We start from the raw sequence: 19679 nt of genomic DNA, 5'->3' as shown, positions 1-19679 counted from the left end.
GCATCTAGCAAGCAAAGATAGAAGCGATTTCGAGGGTATGGTCATCTTGCCTGCAAAGTTCTCCGAGTTGACGTTAGCTTGATCCTCATAAACGTACTCAACGGGCTCCTCGATCACATACTCGTCTCCCGACTCTACCCAAGCAAGAACAACAAGCAAATGGAGACACAATCAACCACGTGCAATGCACAAGCAACATGATGCAAAACATGGCATGATATGCGGGATGTGATATGCGATGCATATGCATGTTTTGCAAAGAAAATATTGAACCTGGCCTCAACTTGGAAAACCAAGAGTGCCGCTGGAAAGAGGAGTTGATTTCGGTCAAAATGGATATAAAGATCACCGGAATCGGATGCACGGTTTGCAAATGACAAGCAAAACAAATATGGCACCGATTTGCGATTAACAGCACGAGGCCATCTATATGCATCAAGAACAACAAGCTGCATCACTCCAACATAGCAACAAAATACATGGCAGGGATCCACTCAAGATGCTTGACAAAAGATGAACACTGAGCTACGGCTAATTCACTCAATAGCAGGTTCAAACAAGCATGGCAAAAGTGCAAAAGATATCAGGTTACAGACTTAGTGAAATAACAACATGCCAGGAATTTAACATCAGGAAGCAATGTTTAGAGAAAGATAACAACATGCTACAGGAACATATCATGACAAAGCAAGGCATGGCATGAAGCTACTCAAAGCATACAACAAAAGTCCCTTACTGACCATAAGCCAAAAGGGATCACAAAATACAATGGCAACCATGTGAACATAGCAATTATCGTTAACAGATTCAGACTTAGTAGAAAACTGGAACATGGCAAAACAGGTATTAAGTAGGCATCTTTACGAGCTCGATGCACTCACCACAAGACATTGCATGACAAACTAACCATACACCCAGCAAGTAGGCATGTCATAGAATCTAAACATGGCAAGAGAAACATCATAGCATGCATGGATCAACTACAACAACCTCGGCAAAAATGCTTAACATGTAAACATTCTGCCTGGAATATTTTATAGCAAAAGTAGAGCTCGATTGACTCAAGTTAGGGTGCTCCATAATTGCAAACAAAGACATGGATGGATAGAGCACCACAATATCTACAAAACATCCTTACTGATCATGCTCAAAAGAGGCATGGATCACTCTGTAGCAACAAGAACACATGGCATAAAAATAATGACATGCAAAGACTTAGAATATTTCTAAGTCCCTGAAATCAGCAACATTACGAGAGCTACTTTGCATGCTTGTGCTAGTCACCACAAGGATCACAAAAATACATGGCATACACCCCTGTAAAGATAGCATGGCATACTTCAAAACACATGTAGGGCTCAAGTTCATAGGAGGCACAGATCAATCATGGCAAAAATGACAAATGACCAATTGCCGATAATAAGCTGAAACTAACAGAAACTAGCACTCTTACAACAGCATTTAGGACATCAAGATGAGCTCAAATGAACATGATGCAATTAGATGAAATGAAGTACTCGTCGAGACGAACAATTTGATATGCTATACGCCCAAAATGGAGCACGGATGCAGAGTTATGACATGAAGAAGAATGCCAAAAATATCTAGGGTTAGAGCAAAAGTCAACCTCCGAATTCCAGATCTGGATCCGGGCACGAACTTCGAGGCACTCGCCGGAGTTACTGTTCACCGAAGTTGGTGGCGGTGGCTGGAGCTGCGGGGGGGAGCGAGGTCGGCGTTCCGGGGCCGAGGTGGCGCGCGGGCAGCGGAGCCGGGCGGGCGGCGACGCGGCGGAGAGGAGAGTGGAGGCACAGCGCGGCCTCTCGGGCGGAGGCACGGGCGGCGCACGGGGGAGCCGGGCTGGAAGGGCTCCCCTCGGGCCCACGCGGGCCGGCGGTGGCGATGTGGGCGCCTGCCACATGGCGCGACGGGAGTGGCGGCGGTGCGGTTGTCCGGCACGGCCCGGACGTTGTCCGGCACGCGGAGAGGAAGGGGCTAGGTTAGGGGTGGAATGGATCCGGAATTTTCGATGGAGTGTCTAGTAGAGGGAGCTAGGAGACTCCAAATTGAGCACGGTTTTCGGCCACGCGATCGTGATCGAACGATCTAGATGATGGAGGAGGTTTAGGTGGGTTTTGGGCCACTTTGGAGAGGTGTTGGGCTGCAACACACACGAGGCCTTCTCGGTCCTTCGGTTAACCGTTGGAGTATCAAACAAAGTCCAAATGGCACGAAACTTGACAGGCGGTCTACCGGTAGTAAACCAAGGCTGCATGGAAAGTCTCGGTCCAATCCGAAAACGTTTAACACCCGCACGTGAAAAGAGATAGAAAGGGACACCGGAGGACATAGGAGCGCCGGAATGCAAAACGGACAACGGGGAAAATGCTCGGATGCATGAGACGAGCACATATGCAAATGCAATGCACATGATGACATGATATGATATGCATGACAAAGACAAAACAACACGGAGACAAAACCCGACAATGAGGAAATAACATAACTTAGTGCCGGAAATGGCAAGAGTTGGAATACAAATATGGCAGCTTACATACGCGGTGTTACAACACTCCACCGCTACGAAAGGATCTCGTACCGAGATCTAGGACTGGAAAAACTTCAGGTACTAAGAACGGAGGTGGTCCTCGCGTTCCCAGGTGGCTTCACGGTTGGAATGATGTGACCACTTGACTTTCAGGAATTTGATAGACTTGTTGCGAGTCTTGCGCTCAGTTACTTCAAGAATAGCAACGGGGTGCTCATGATAAGACAGGTCTTACTGGAGATCAATCTCTTCAAAGTTGATGGTGCGGTCAGGAGTCTTGAAACACTTGCGGAGTTGAGACACGTGAAACATGTCGTGCACGTCTGCAAAGTTGGATGGAAGCTCAAGTTGATAGGCGAGATCGCCTCTTTTGTCAATGATCTTGAAAGGACCCACGTATCTAGGGGCAAGCTTCCCTTTGATACCGAAGCGACGAGTACCTTTCATTGGAGAGACGCGGAGGTAGACATGGTCTCCGATCTCGAAAGCCAAGTCATGATGCTTGCTATCATAGTAACTCTTCTGGCGCGATTGCACGGCTTTGAGATTTTCATGAATGACTTTGCACATTTTTTCTGCCTCTGTGATCAAGTCATTGCCAAGAAGTTGACGTTCACCAATCTTTGACCAGTTAAGAGGAGTACGACACTTCCTGCCATAGAGAATCTTGAATGGGGCCTTACCCGAACTCGCTTGGAAGTTGTTGTTGTAGGAGAACTCGGCATATGGAAGACAATCTTCCCACTTCATACCAAAAGAGATGACACATGCCCTGAGCATATCTTCAAGAATTTGATTGACACGCTCGACTTGGCCACTGGTTTGAGGATGAAAAGTTGTGCTGAAGCAAATGTTTGTGCCCATGGCCTTCTGAAAAGAAACCCAGAACTTAGAGGTGAAGATGCCGCCACGATCTGAAGATATCAACTGCGGGATGCCATGCAGGGAGACAATTCTGGAGGTATATAGCTTTGCCAACTGAGCTGATGTGATAGATTCTTTGATAGGAAGAAAATGTGCCACTTTAGTGAGTTTGTCGATGACCACGAAGATAGCACCATTGCCATTCTTGGACTTTGGAAATCCTGTCATGAAGTCCATCTCAATATGGTCAAACTTCTATTCTAGAATGGCAAGAGGTTGGAGGAGACCAGCTGGTCGTTGGTGTTCTGCTTTCACTCTTCTGCAGACATCACATTCATTTACGAACTGAGCAATCTCGCGCTTCATTCGAGTCCACCAATACGACTGCTTGAGGTCCTGGTACATCTTTGTACTTCCAGGGTGAATAGAGAGGAGCGAATTGTGAGCCTCGTTCATAATGACTTTATGAAGGTCACCTTTAGGCACAACAATGCGATCCTCGAAGAATAGAGTATCCTTGTCATCAAGGCGATAGCACTTGTACTTGGGTTGACTCTTGGCAATCCCAATCTTCACCTTCTTCACCATAGCATCAAGAAGTTGAGCCTCACGAATCTGACCTTGCAAAGTAGGAGAGACTTGGATGTTGGCAAGAAATCCTTGAGGAACAACTTGAAGATTGAGTTTGCGGAAAGCTTCACAAAGCTCTGGCTGGTAAGGCTTGAGAATCAGACTGTTGCAGTAAGACTTCTTGCTCAATGCGTCAGCAATAACATTGGCCTTGCCTGGAGTATATTCAATACTCGGATTATACTCTTGAATCATTTCGACCCAACGAATCTGCCTGAGGTTGAGGTTTGGCCGAGTGAAGATGTACTTGAGACTTTTATGATCAGTGAAGATGTCCACTTTTCTTCCCAATAAGAGATGTCTCCAAGTTAAAAGAGCATGGACAACTGACGCCAACTCGAGGTCATGAGTGGGGTAGTTCTTTTCATTGGGATTCAACTGGCGAGAGGTATAGGCCACAACTTTCTTCTCTTGCATCAAAACTGCACCAAGACCTTGAAGGGAAGCATCACAAAAGACCTCGAACGGTTTGGATTCATCAGGAGGAGTCAAAACTGGAGCAGTGACTAACTTCTCTTTCAGGGTGTTGAAAGCGATGTCACATTCAGGCGACCAGACATACTTCACATGCTTCTGGAGAAGGTTGGAAAGAGGCTTCGCGATCTTTGAGAAGTTCTCAATGAACCTTCGACAATAACTTGCGAGCCCAAGGAAACTGCGGAGTTGCTTCTTGTTCTGAGGTGGTTCCCAATTCATAATTGCAGACACCTTCTCAGGATTAACAGCTATGCCCTTGGCGGAGATGATATGCCCAAGCTAGAGAAACTCATCGAGCCAAAACTCGCATTTTGAAAACTTCGCATAGAACTGATGTTCTCTGAGTTTATCCAGCACCAATCTCAAGTGTTTGGCATGATCCTCCTTGTTCTTGGAAAAGACCAAAATGTTATCGAGGTAGACCAAGATGAAGTCATTTGTGTAGGCATTGAAGATGAAGTTCATCATGCGAGAGAATGTTGGAGGAGCATTGATGAGGCCGAAAGACATGATAGTGTATTCATATGAACCATAGCTTGTTCTGAACACTGTCTTGGGGATATCTTCTTCACGAATGCGAATCTGATGATAGCCCATACGGAGATCAAGCTTGGAGAATACTTGAGCACCTTTGAGTTGTTCAAAAAGCTCGTTGATGTTGGGAAGTGGGTACTTGTTCTTTATGGTCTTCTTGTTCAATGGATGGTAGTCGACACAAAGTCGGCCCGTTCCATCCTTCTTCTTGACGAAAAGAACACCACAGCCCCATGGAGAAGAACTTGGTCGGATAAGACCCATACGCTCTTGAATATCGAGTTGCTTCTTCAGCTCCTTCAACTCTTCAGCTCCAAGCTTGTAAGGACGTTTGTAAACAGGTTCCATGCCAGGCTCAAGATTGATGACGAATTCAACTGGCCGGTGAGGAGGCATTCCTGTAAGCTCTTCTGGAAATACGTCTTGATACTCACAAACAACTGGAATTTGAGAGATGGCATCCAGCTCGCCCTTCTCGTTGAGAGAAAACAGTCTAATGGTATCATCACGAGTGGCAAAGACGATTACATCCTCAGACGAATGTGTCAATTGAATCTGGTTGGCAGCACAATCAAGCTGAGCGTTGTGCTTAGAAAGCCAATCCATTCCGAGAATAAGATCAATACCCGAATTATCAAGAACCATGGAGAAGAAAGAAACTTATAGTCGCCCAACGTGATAGTAACATCCGGAGCCATCATTTTGGTGTTCATGAACAAACCCGGAGAGGAAACCGCTATCATCTTAGGCAATCGACAGTATGCAAATCGTGCATGGATGCAAAAGGCTTCGATATGAATGACAAAGATGCACCAGTATAAAAAAGAACTCTTGCAGGGATATCTTTGACAGGAAGGTTACCCATAATCACATCTGACGAGTCCTCTGCCTAAGATGCGTTCATCATGTTGACCTTAGCAGACTTGGGATTATGCTTGACCACTGCGGTGCTAGCAGATCTCACAGGAGGAGGAGGAAGACGCCTCTGATTAAAGCATTTGTTGGCATAGTGGCCCTTCTGCTGACACTTGTTGCATGTGACTTCCGAGAGCGGCCGGTGATACGGAGCACTTGATCTTGGAGCATGAGACAAAGTCTTTTTCTGATAGCCTGGGTTGGGTGGGTGGGAAGATCCATTGCCACCTTTGCTCTTCTGCTGATAAGGCTGACGGAACGGAGGAGGAGGCAACCAATACTTTTGCTGCTTAGTTGCCACTTGAGTTGAGGAAGAAGGAGTTGCATCTCTGACTCACTTCTTGGAAGCATTGCACTTGAGTTGAGCAGTCTCTTGTTTCAGTGCCATGTTGTAAAACTCATCAATACTTCTGCGGCTCAAAAAGCACAAGAGATAGTTGGAGATCTTCTCTGAGGCCACCTCTGAACTGATAAATCATGCTCTTCTCGTCGGGGACGTCCTGCTTAGCAAAACGAGCGAGCTTCTGGAACATGATGTTATACTGGTAAATAGACAAGCTGCCCTGCTTCAGGTTGCGGAATTCCTCACGCTTGCTCTCAACAACACTCTGAGGAATGTGGTGAGCTTTGAAGTCTTGACGGAATTCATCCCAGGTAATCACACAACCTCCTCTAGAATCTTTGTACTACTGATACCACTCTGCAGCTTGGTCTTTGAGTTGGAACGAGGCAAACTTGACAAAGTCCTTAGGCCTAACGTTGCTGCACTCGAAATGCTTGCAGATATCCACGAGCCAATCATCAACGTCTGTTGCCTCGACACAGTTACTGAAGGTCTTTGGCTGGTTTGCGAGGAGCTGGTTGAGTGTAGCAAACTGATTCTGATTGTTGCCATGGCCTTGATTTCCTTGGTTGCGCTCTTGCAATATTTGCATGATCAGCTGCGTGTTTGCATTAGTAGTGGCCATCACAGCTTGCCATGCCTCCGGAGGTGGAGGTGGTGGCGGCGGTTCAGGATTCTGACGCGTTGGAGGAGCCATCCTGAAGAGGGTGACATCCGTTAGCATCTTGACAGACATATATTCAAGCTGAATCAAATGGATCGAAATTGCAACATATAGTCTTAACATCCGAACAAAATGAACGAATGCATTCCAATTGAAATGGTCACACTTCCATAAATTGAGAAGCCACTTAGATAGAGGTAGAAGAAATAAAACAACAAGGTACGGACAAGAACAAATACTTGGTGAGTATTACCCAATCACAAACCAAATATCTGCGGAAGAAATACTAGAGCTACATGAGTTCCCACCTATGAAACTCCCGAACCTTTCCGGTTATGCAATCAGGTGTTGGGGATACAAGGGAAGCATAATATCTCACCCAAAGCTAGCAAATCCTACATCCAGCTGTATCCATCCTTCAACACATAACCAAGAAACCTTCAGAAATCATCTACCTCAACCTTCGAAAGGATCCGTTATACGAGTTATGGCAATACTCCCGAACTCCCGCCCCAGTACTGGGTGGCGTCAAGGTTATCTCACCAACAACCGCATAAAAGAGATTTTCGGTGTCGGCGAAACTCAGGTATTCCAGAACTGCAACGATAAAATTGTGACGACAACACCTCGGAGCTCAACTCCCCGGGACACTGCCACAACCCCTAAATGTCAGGAGGCACCAAGAACAATGTTCTCGTCACAAAACCATCGGAACGATTCCAAGATACCCGCGTGATCCTAAAAAAAATTTAGTGAAATTTGAGAAGAGAAGAGTCAAAACTCTATGTCAGGATGCCTCACCAAAGCGACGAAGGGACTGAGGAGTAAAAAGAATCCTACTCTCCGATATATATATATAATCCTAAATGACTCAAAACATTTTTCTAGACTCAACAACGCCAACGATTCGATCAAGTAGGGGTCTCCTAAGGTCGGGGAAGGCTCTGATACCAACTTGTAACGCCCATGATGCGGCTATATCTCCCACGTGTCGAAGCACGACTTAGAGGCATAACCGCATTGTAAGCAATGTCACAAGTGAGGTAATCTTCACAACAACCCATGTAAATGCATAAGGAAAAGAGGTACATAGTTGGCTTACACTCGCCACGTCACACAATAGCAGAAATATCATTACATTCATCCAGATACAAGCAAGGTCCGACTATGGAACCAAAATAAAGAACAACCCCAAATGCGACAAAGTCCCCGATCGCCCCAACTGGGCTCCACTACTGATCGTCTGGAAAGGAAACGTAGTATCGTCATGAGTCCTCATCGAACTCCCACTTGAGCTTAGTCGAAACTCCTGGAATGGTATCATCGGTCCCTGCATCTGGTTTTGGAAGTAAACTGTGAGTCACGGGGACTCAGCAATCTCACACCCTCGCGATCAAGACTATTTAAGCTTATAGGAAGGGTAAAAGGTATGAGGTGGAGCTGCAGCAAGCAACTAGCATATATGGTGGCTAACGCAAAAGAGAGCGAGAAGAGAAGGCAAAGGCACGAACGAGATTCCCATCTGCCCATAACCGTGGGCACGACTTTCGAAAGTTCAAATCCCTACAGGGGTGTCCCAACTTAGCCCATCACAAGCTCTCACGGTCAACGAAGGATATTCCTTCTCCCAAGACAATCCGATCATACTCGGAATCCCGGTTACAAGACATCCCGACAATGGTAAAACTAAACCAGCAAAGCCACCCGAATGTGCCGACAAATCCCGATAGGAGCTGCACATATCTCGTTCTCAGGGCACACCGGATGAGCAAGACATCGGGTAGGCCAGCCCAGAGTTGCCCCTGGTGGCACCGTAGATCACCCAGTTTGGACCAACACTTAGAGAAACACTGGCCCGGGGGGGTTAAAATAAAGATGACCCTTGAGTCCGTGAAACCCAAGGGAAAAATGGCTAGGTGGCAAATGGTAAAACCAAGGTTGGGCCTTGCTGGAGGAGTTTTATTTAAAGAGAACTGTCAAGGGGTTCCCATTATAACCCAACCGTGTAAGGAATGCAAAATCAAGGAACATAACACCGGTATGACGGAAACTATGTTGGCCCAGATAGCGTCCCCGAGTACTTTCCGGCGACGGCGATGACCGACGACGAACAACGACGAAGAAACTTGCTGGCTGAACTCGACGAATTACTTTTATGCCGAGCTACACCGTGCGCAAAGCTAGCTTCCTCTAGCTAGTCTGCTCCTGATCGATCTGCTCCTGATCGATCTATGTGAATATACTGTAACCAATGTCAATAATACACACACATAAACAGCGGCCGGACGGCCGGAGAACAATGCACGCACGCAAGACTGGGCTGATTGCCACAGGAACGTATCATCCCTGTTTGATCTGTATTGATTCACAAACCATGGTACTGTTTACAAGGGGTGCGTGCACACATATATATAGCAGCCAACTATCAGGAGCTAGCCTACTCGGTGTCTAACACGAGTCCTATACGGACAAGAACACATACATGTAACAACGTATGTCTCTAGAACTTTACGTCTGTGTTTAACACCAACATTCACCCCCCTAAACACGACGTCGTTACGTTACAGCTCCGACGCCGATCCTTCTTTGTATCTCCAAGAACTTCTCTCAGTCCAAAGACTTGGTTAGCATATCTGCCAGTTGATCACCGGTGCAAACGTAGTTGACCTTCATTTAGCTTCTTCCACACAGTCCTTTATGTAATGATATATCGTATCAATGTGCTAGCTCCTATCACGCCACACTGGTTCTTCGCGTAGAAAAATTGTAGACTTTCCATCAACATTGAGCACCACTTGTTCCGGATCTTGATCCATGAGATCACCGTGTAGCCTTCCTAGCCACACACCTTGACACATCGCAGCTGCAGCCGCAATATACTCTATTGCATCAACTGTGGGTGCTTTGCTCTTCTTGCTTAGCTCAAGACGAGGTTTCATTGAAGCATCAACTGGATTGCAATCTTTCATGCCATGGCTTTGAAGTACCTTCCTTGTGTATACCTCCTGGCATAGTGTGATCCCCTCCGGTTTTTGATGTTCCTCCATCCTGAGGTAGTAACTCAAAATACCAAGATCATCCATCTTGAAAAGCTCCTTCATTTGTAGCTTGAACTTTGCAATCACCTCTTCATCTGCTCCGGTAATTAATAGGTCGTCGACGTAGATGCCAACTAGTAGACGATCCCTTCCTTCACCTCTCTTGTACATTGCATGCTCTAGTGGGGCTTTCTCAAATCCAAGAGAAATCAATGTTCGATCAAGTTTGATGTTCCACTCCCGAGGTCCTTGACATAGCCCATACAAGATTTTGTGTAAGTTCAGTACCTTGTGCTCTTCTCCCTCTTTGATGAAACCCGGTGGTTGATTAACATACACATATCCTTCTATCTTGCCGTTCAAAACACGGAGTTTACATCCATGTGATGCACTTTCCATGATTCCTGAGCCGCGAGGGCGATGAGTAATCTCACCGACTCCATCTTTGCAATGGGAACGAACACTTCTTCGAAGTCGACACCTTTCTCTTGCACATACTCTTTGGCTACAAACATTGCGTTGTGCTTCATGCATCCTTCAACATCTTTCTTGACCTTAAATTCCCACTTGAGCTTCATAGCCTTTTCATTGTTGGGAAGATCCACAAGCTCCCATGAATTATTGTCATGGATCGACCCCAACTCTTCTTTCATAGCGTGATGCCAACACTCCTTCATATTTGCGTCCACAAATTCTGCCGGTTCCTCGGTGCTTGCTAGACACCGTCGTCCACTCCCTTTCACTTTTACCGGGTCAAGCATCCGAAGAGTTGTCTCCGGATATGGGTGTAACACCGGCTGTAGATGATCAGTTGTAGATGAGTGTGTCCTTTTCTCCTGTACCAACGCAGGTGACGCAAGTGCAAAATTAACTTCTTGCACTGCTGATGATTTTGTTGGTGCAGCCGGGGTCCTTTCCAGCGCACCTGCTCCTTCTAGCCCATCTAATAGGCTTTCACGTGGTGGTGAGTTTCCTTGTAGAGCTACTGTACATTCCTTGTACGTACTACTTCTACCTTGGGTTGTGGCTGTGTTGCCGTCTTCAACTCCAGCAACTAGGCTGCCAAGCGCGCTCGCTGAGAGGGCAACGCTCCTTCCTGACGTGTGGAATGTAGCGGGCTTTGCTGTCACGTCCCGTGTCGTGGCATCTGACGCGATGCCCGTGCTCACCAGGCTACCTGACACCATGGACGCAACATTGCTCCTTGCCGTTTCAAGCGTCATGTACGCCCAACGCTCTCCTGGTCCGAGCAACACATCTCGCCGCACATCGTTTCCTCCTGGCGGAACCTCACTTGTCTGGCTCGTGTCGTGGTCTTCTGACGCCACGACTTTGTCTGGAGTCAAAACTTTTGTGTCCCTCTTCCGGTCACCTACGGACCTCTTCTCCAGTTGACCAACACTAAGACTGCTTCTCCATGGTCGAGCACACGCAGCTATTGCTGCATCCGCTCCAGCAAAGTTGGCACTTATGCCCGTAACATCGACATAAATTTCGGAATCACCCTCCGCATCTGTAGCTTCGACACGAGTTTCCGAACCATAATCTTGATGGCAAAATTTTTCTTCCGCAAGCTCGACAATTTCTTTAGTCAACACTTGTGAGTCTGGATCCTCCTCGTCCACGAGTTCGCTCATTAACATCATGTCACCATCATCTCCTTGCTGGGCAATGAGCGCCTTCTGCTTCGGTGCTTCCTCGCAGTCAGCCTTGAAGTGGCCGAGGAGGCCACAATTATAACATCTCACTTTCCTGATGTCAAACTTTCTTCTCGGTGGTGGTGCAGCCTCATCGTCTAAGTCGACATCCGAGTCGGCGAAGTTCTTTCTCACCGAACACTGCTTCCCCTTCTTCTTGCTGCTGCCCATGGATCCGCCTTGCTTTTCCTTTGTCAAAGCAACCCACTGCACCCTTGTGAGCATCACAAGCTCGTCGTTCCTCCCGTCCCCAAGACTGTACCGCATCCGCTCATTGTGAGCCTTGTACCGTCCGACAAGATCGTCGATGGAGAGAGTTGCGAGATCAACGGACTGTTCGATCGCTGTGAAAATTTGCAGGTACCGGGGAGGGGCCGCGCGTAAGAACCGTCGGACAACCGAGGTCTCCGTGAGGTTTTCTCCAAGCGCGCGGATCCGATTGACGAGAGTAGCCACCCGTGAAGCGAACGCATCCACGGACTCATTGTTGCCCATGACCAAAGTCTCATAGTTCCTTAGGAGAGTTTGGAGATTGGCTTGCTGGACACGGGTGTGTCCCTCGAACATGAGCTTCAGCGTATCCCACACCTCCTTCGCCGTTGCTTTGGCGATTAGGTGCTGGAGGACATCCATCGGCATCACCGAGTAAATCGCCGACGCCGCCTGCCAATCCTTCCGGTGCTCGGCTCCCTCCTTCTTGAACGCGTCGCCTCCGGGATCCACCGCATCCCATAGCTCGTTGGCGCGGAGTCCACACTCCATGAGGGCCTTCCAGACCCCGAATTTCTCGCGATCAAACCGTGGATACGACGAACTCGCCGGAGCAGCAAATACTTTTGCCGCACCGGAGTACTCCGCCAGCTGCTTGGTCTTCTCGTCATCCGCCATGATCCTCCGTTACTAGAAGATCAACCTTGCTCTGATACCAATTGTTGGAAATTCGCCCACAGGATCGATCACATGAAATCACAACGAACACACGCGCACAAAAACTTTTACCAAGGGCCCTTGTCGTGCCCTCTTTTCACTTTATTTATCTTTCTGATTTTCTCACATGGTACAATCTCACGGCCTAGCCGTGTATATATATATATATGCAAAAACATAACCGACGCAAAATCACCTAACCTACTCGTACACGACATCCTACTACTACTCGGACTAGGACACAAACTAGTAACCAATCTTACATGCCTATTACCATGGCATGCAAGCCAATCCGACAGCTCCTTCCTTTCTAATTATACGGCCACGTCCTAGTACGAATCCTAATGGGACTAAGACTAGAACCTCTCACATGCTTAGCACTTGACCAACTTCAGTTTGGATTACTCCAACATTTGGTATCAGAGCTAGGTCGATTTGAAGCCGCGCTTGCCCCGGGGTGGCGACCCGACTAGTGCCTCGGGGCGGGCCATATAGTCATTGGGTGGTACAATGACGAGGGGAAGGAGATCGTTGACGGGAGCGGTTGTGCCGAGGTGCGGTACTAGAAGATCTCGTCAAGATCGTCGTTCAGGGGGAGCGAGGAAGAGGCGACAAAGTTGCGAGATGTCGTCAAGTTGTGCACATGAGTTCTTCTAAGGTGCATCCAAGAGCTCAGGTGTGTGAATCTTCTGTTGCAGTTGAGATGCGTCACTGGCGAAGGAGAATTGAGAATGAGAGCGGATGGAAAAATGAAATTGTGCCTTGCGTTTCCGTTCGTGATCAAGGAGTTCCGGCGAGTTCATATACAGAGAAGTTGAGTTGCACGTATATGGCGAGTTGCGTTGCCGCTGGACAGGAGGTGTCGTTTGGTAAGTTATGGCACCAACGACAAATAGACGAAGTGAAGATGAGGCGGGTGAATAGATGTGTCTCCCCGTGTGCAAGTAGTCGACGAGAAGATGAAGATCAATGTGAAGAGGACGCGCACCGGTTAAGTTGAGTTCCTGCATGAGGCTATGCATTTAGTCTGCATGTAGCACGCTAAGATGTGGCAGCGTGGCTGGTAGTCCATGTAATCGTTGATTTCAGTCTATAAGTCGGCATGAAAGCGATGTTGATGAAGTGGTGGTCATCGTTGCAGAAGAACGAAGTTGTGGTCCGGTAAGTTGTGTCATCGGAGACAGCTAGCGTGACAAGATGAACAGATGATCGTCTGCGTGTCTCGTTCGTGTAAATTGTTGGATGTTTGGATTAGGGGGTGAATGTTGGAGTAATCCAAACTAAAGTTGGTCAAGTGCTAAGCACGTGAGAGGTTCTAGTCTTAGTCCCGTTAGGATTCGTACTAGGACGTGGCCGTATAATTAGAAAGGAAGGAGCTGTCGGATTGGCTTGCATGCCATGGTAATAGGCATATAAGATTGATTACTAGTTTGTGTCCTAGTCCGAGTAGTAGTAGGATGTCGTGTACGAGTAGGTTAGGTGATTTTGCGTCGGTTATGTTTTTGCATATATATACACGGCTAGGCCATGAGATTGTACCATGTGAGAAAATCAGAAAGATCAATAAAGAGAAAAGAGGGCACGACAAGGGCCCTTGGCAAAAGTTTTTGTGCGCGTGTGTTCGTTGTGATTTGATGTGATCAATCCTGTGGGCGAATTTCCAACAAACTAGGGCGGCAAGAGTGGAACAAAACACCAGGCATAAAGCCGAGCCTTCCACACTTTACCAAGTATATAGGTGCATTTAAGTAAACAAGGTAATATAATGATATCCCAACAATAAACATGTTCCAACAAGGAACAAACTCCAATCTTCACCTGCAACTAGCAACGCTATAAGAGGGGCTGAGCAAAGCGGTAACATCATAGCCAAACAACGGTTTGCTAGGACAAGGAGGGTTAGAGGTTTGACATGGCAATATGGGAGGCATGATAAGCAAGTGGTAGGTATCGTAGCATAGGCATAGCAAAAGAGCGAGCATCTAGCAAGCAAAGATAGAAGCGATTTCGAGGGTATGGTCATCTTGCCTGCAAAGTTCTCCGAGTTGACGTTAGCTTGATCCTCATAAACGTACTCAACGGGCTCCTCGATCACATACTCGTCTCCCGACTCTACCCAAGCAAGAACAACAAGCAAATGGAGACACAATCAACCACGTGCAATGCACAAGCAACATGATGCAAAACATGGCATGATATGCGGGATGTGATATGCGATGCATATGCATGTTTTGCAAAGAAAATATTGAACCTGGCCTCAACTTGGAAAACCAAGAGTGCCGCTGGAAAGAGGAGTTGATTTCGGTCAAAATGGATATAAAGATCACCGGAATCGGATGCACGGTTTGCAAATGACAAGCAAAACAAATATGGCACCGATTTGCGATTAACAGCACGAGGCCATCTATATGCATCAAGAACAACAAGCTGCATCACTCCAACATAGCAACAAAATACATGGCAGGGATCCACTCAAGATGCTTGACAAAAGATGAACACTGAGCTACGGCTAATTCACTCAATAGCAGGTTCAAACAAGCATGGCAAAAGTGCAAAAGATATCAGGTTACAGACTTAGTGAAATAACAACATGCCAGGAATTTAACATCAGGAAGCAATGTTTAGAGAAAGATAACAACATGCTACAGGAACATATCATGACAAAGCAAGGCATGGCATGAAGCTACTCAAAGCATACAACAAAAGTCCCTTACTGACCATAAGCCAAAAGGGATCACAAAATACAATGGCAACCATGTGAACATAGCAATTATCGTTAACAGATTCAGACTTAGTAGAAAACTGGAACATGGCAAAACAGGTATTAAGTAGGCATCTTTACGAGCTCGATGCACTCACCACAAGACATTGCATGACAAACTAACCATACACCCAGCAAGTAGGCATGTCATAGAATCTAAACATGGCAAGAGAAACATCATAGCATGCATGGATCAACTACAACAACCTCGGCAAAAATGCTTAACATGTAAACATTCTGCCTGGAATATTTTATAGCAAAAGTAGAGCTCGATTGACTCAAGTTAGGGTGCTCCATAATTGCAAACAAAGACATGGATGGATAGAGCACCACAATATCTACAAAACATCCTTACTGATCATGCTCAAAAGAGGCATGGATCACTCTGTAGCAACAAGAACACATGGCATAAAAATAATGACATGCAAAGACTTAGAATATTTCTAAGTCCCTGAAATCAGCAACATTACGAGAGCTACTTTGCATGCTTGTGCTAGTCACCACAAGGATCACAAAAATACATGGCATACACCCCTGTAAAGATAGCATGGCATACTTCAAAACACATGTAGGGCTCAAGTTCATAGGAGGCACAGATCAATCATGGCAAAAATGACAAATGACCAATTGCCGATAATAAGCTGAAACTAACAGAAACTAGCACTCTTACAACAGCATTTAGGACATCAAGATGAGCTCAAATGAACATGATGCAATTAGATGAAATGAAGTACTCGTCGAGACGAACAATTTGATATGCTATACGCCCAAAATGGAGCACGGATGCAGAGTTATGACATGAAGAAGAATGCCAAAAATATCTAGGGTTAGAGCAAAAGTCAACCTCCGAATTCCAGATCTGGATCCGGGCACGAACTTCGAGGCACTCGCCGGAGTTACTGTTCACCGAAGTTGGTGGCGGTGGCTGGAGCTGCGGGGGGGAGCGAGGTCGGCGTTCCGGGGCCGAGGTGGCGCGCGGGCAGCGGAGCCGGGCGGGCGGCGACGCGGCGGAGAGGAGAGTGGAGGCACAGCGCGGCCTCTCGGGCGGAGGCACGGGCGGCGCACGGGGGAGCCGGGCTGGAAGGGCTCCCCTCGGGCCCACGCGGGCCGGCGGTGGCGATGTGGGCGCCTGCCACATGGCGCGACGGGAGTGGCGGCGGTGCGGTTGTCCGGCACGGCCCGGACGTTGTCCGGCACGCGGAGAGGAAGGGGCTAGGTTAGGGGTGGAATGGATCCGGAATTTTCGATGGAGTGTCTAGTAGAGGGAGCTAGGAGCTCCAAATTGAGCACGGTTTTCGGCCACGCGATCGTGATCGAACGACTAGATGATGGAGGAGTTTAGGTGGGTTTTGGGCCACTTTGGAGAGGTGTTGGGCTGCAACACACACGAGGCCTTCTCGGTCCTTCGGTTAACCGTTGGAGTATCAAACAAAGTCCAAATGGCACGAAACTTGACAGGCGGTCTACCGGTAGTAAACCAAGGCTGCATGGAAAGTCTCGGTCCAATCCGAAAACGTTTAACACCCGCACGTGAAAAGAGATAGAAAGGGACACCGGAGGACATAGGAGCGCCGGAATGCAAAACGGACAACGGGGAAAATGCTCGGATGCATGAGACGAGCACATATGCAAATGCAATGCACATGATGACATGATATGATATGCATGACAAAGACAAAACAACACGGAGACAAAACCCGACAATGAGGAAATAACATAACTTAGTGCCGGAAATGGCAAGAGTTGGAATACAAATATGGCAGAGCTTACATACGCGGTGTTACAGGAGACCTATCTTCTTAAAGCCAGGAATGAAGTCAACACAAAACATAATGACATCCTCTGTTTGATGGCCCATGGAGATGCTGCCTTCTGGCCTAACGCGGTTACGGACATATTTCTTTAGGACTCCCATGAACCTCTCAAAGGGGTACATATTATGTAGAAATAGGGGCCCAGAATGACAATCTCGTCAACTTGATGAACTAGGACGTGCGTCATGATATTGAAGGATGGTGGGAACACCAGCTCGAAATGATAAGACATTGCACCACATCACTCCTTAGCCTTGGCATGATTTCTAGATCGATCACCTTCTAAGAGATTGCATTGAGAAATGCACATAGATTCACAATGGCTAATCGGACGTTTTCCGGTAGAAGCCCCCTCAATGCAACCGGAAGCAGTTGCGTCGTAATCACGTGGCAGTCATGAGACTTTAGGTTCTGGAACTTTTTCTCTGGCATATTTATTATTCCCTTTATATTCGACGAGAAGCCAGTCGGGACCTTCATACTAAGCAAGCATTCAAAGAAGATTTCCTTCTCTTCTTTGGTAAGAGTGTAGCTGGCAGGACCTTCATACTGCTTTGGAGGCATGCCGTCTTTTTCGTGCAAACGTTGCAGGTCCTCCCGTGCCTCAGCTGTATCTTTTGTCTTCCCATACACGCCCAAGAAGCCTAGTAGGTTCACGCAAAGGTTCTTCGTCGCGTGTATCACGTCGATCGAAGAGCGGACCTCTAGGTCTTTCTAGTAGGGTAGGTCCCAAAATATAGATTTCTTCTTCCACATGGGTGCACGTCCCTCAGTGTCATTCGGAACAGCTAGTCCGCCGGGACCCTTTCCAAAGATTACGTGTAAATCATTTACCATAGCAAATACGTGATCACCGGTACGCATGGCGGCCTTCTTACGGTGATCTGCCTCGCCTTTGAAATGCTTGCCTTTCTTTCGACATTGATGGTTGGTCGGAAGAAATCGACAATGGCCCAGGTACAAATTCTTCCTGCATTTGTCCAGCTATATACTTTCGGTGTCAGCTAAACAATGAATGCATGCGTGGTATCCCTTGTTTGTCTGTCCTGCAAGGTTACTGAGCGGGCCAATCGTTGATGGTTACAAACAGCAACACATGCAGGTTAAATTCCTCCTGTTTGTGCTCATCCCGCGCACGTACACCATTTCCATTCCACAGCTGTAAATTTTTTTCAACTAATGGTCTTAGGTACACATCAATGTCGTTGTCGGGTTGCTTAGGGCCTTGGATGAGAACTGGCATCATAATGAACTTTCGCTTCATGCACATCCAAGGAGGAAGGTTATACATACAAAGAGTCACGGGCCAGGTGCTGTGATTGCTGCTCTGCTCCCCGAAAAGATTAATGCCATCGGCGCTTAAACCAAACCATACGTTCCTTAGGTCACGTGCAAACTCAGCCCAGTACTCTCTCTTGATTTTTCTCCACTGTGACCCGTCAGCGGGTGCTCTCAACTTCCCGTCTTTCTTACGGTCCTCACTGTGCCATCGCATCAACTTGGCATGCTCTTCGTTTATGAACAGTTGTTTCAACTGTGGTATTATAGGAGCATACCACATCACCTTCATAGGAACCCTCTTCCTGCGGGGCTCGCCGTCAACATCACTAGGGTCATTCCGTCTGATCTTATACCGCAATGCACCGCATACCGGACATGCATTCAAATCCTCGTACGCACCGCGGTAGAGGATGCAATCATTAGGGCATGCATGTATCTTCTGCACCTCCAATCCTAGAGGGCATACGACCTTCTTTGCTGTGTACATACTGTCAGGCAATTCGTTATCCTTTGAAAGCTTCTTCTTCAATATTTTCAGTAGCTTCTCAAATCCTTTGTCAGCCACAGCATTCTCTGCCTTCCACTGCAGCAATTCCAGTACGGTACCGAGCTTTGTGTTGCCATCTTCGTAATTGGGGTATAACTCTTTTTTGTGATCCTCTAGCATGCGATCGAACTTCAGCTTCTCCTTTTGACTTTCGCATTGCGTCCTTGCATCGACAATGACCCGGCGGAGATCATCATCATCGGGCACATCGTCTGGTTCCTCTTGATCTTCAGCAGCTTCCCCCGTTGCAGCATCATCGGGCACATCGTCTCGTTCCTCTTGATCTTCAGCAGCTCCCCCCGTTGCAGCATCACCGTATTCAGGGGGCACATAGTTGTCATCATCCTCTTCTTCTTCGTTGTCTTCCATCATAACCCCTGTTTCTCCGTGCTTTGTCCAAACATTATAGTATGGTATGAAACCCTTATAAAGCAGGTGGATGTGAAGGATTTTCCGGTTAGAGTAAGACTTCGTATTCCCACATATAGGGCATTGATAACATATAAAACCATTCTGCTTGTTTGCCTCAGCCACTTCGAGAAAATTATGCACACCCTTAATGTACTCGGAGGTGTGTCTGTCACCATACATCCATTGCCGGTTCATCTGCGTGCATTATATATAATTATGTGTGTCAAA

The sequence above is a fragment of the Triticum urartu genome, chromosome 2, assembly GCF_003073215.2.
Source record: "Triticum urartu cultivar G1812 chromosome 2, Tu2.1, whole genome shotgun sequence".
Taxonomy (NCBI): domain Eukaryota; kingdom Viridiplantae; phylum Streptophyta; class Magnoliopsida; order Poales; family Poaceae; genus Triticum; species Triticum urartu.
The sequence above is the reverse complement of the archived record's forward strand: the minus strand, read 5'-3'. Positions refer to the sequence as shown.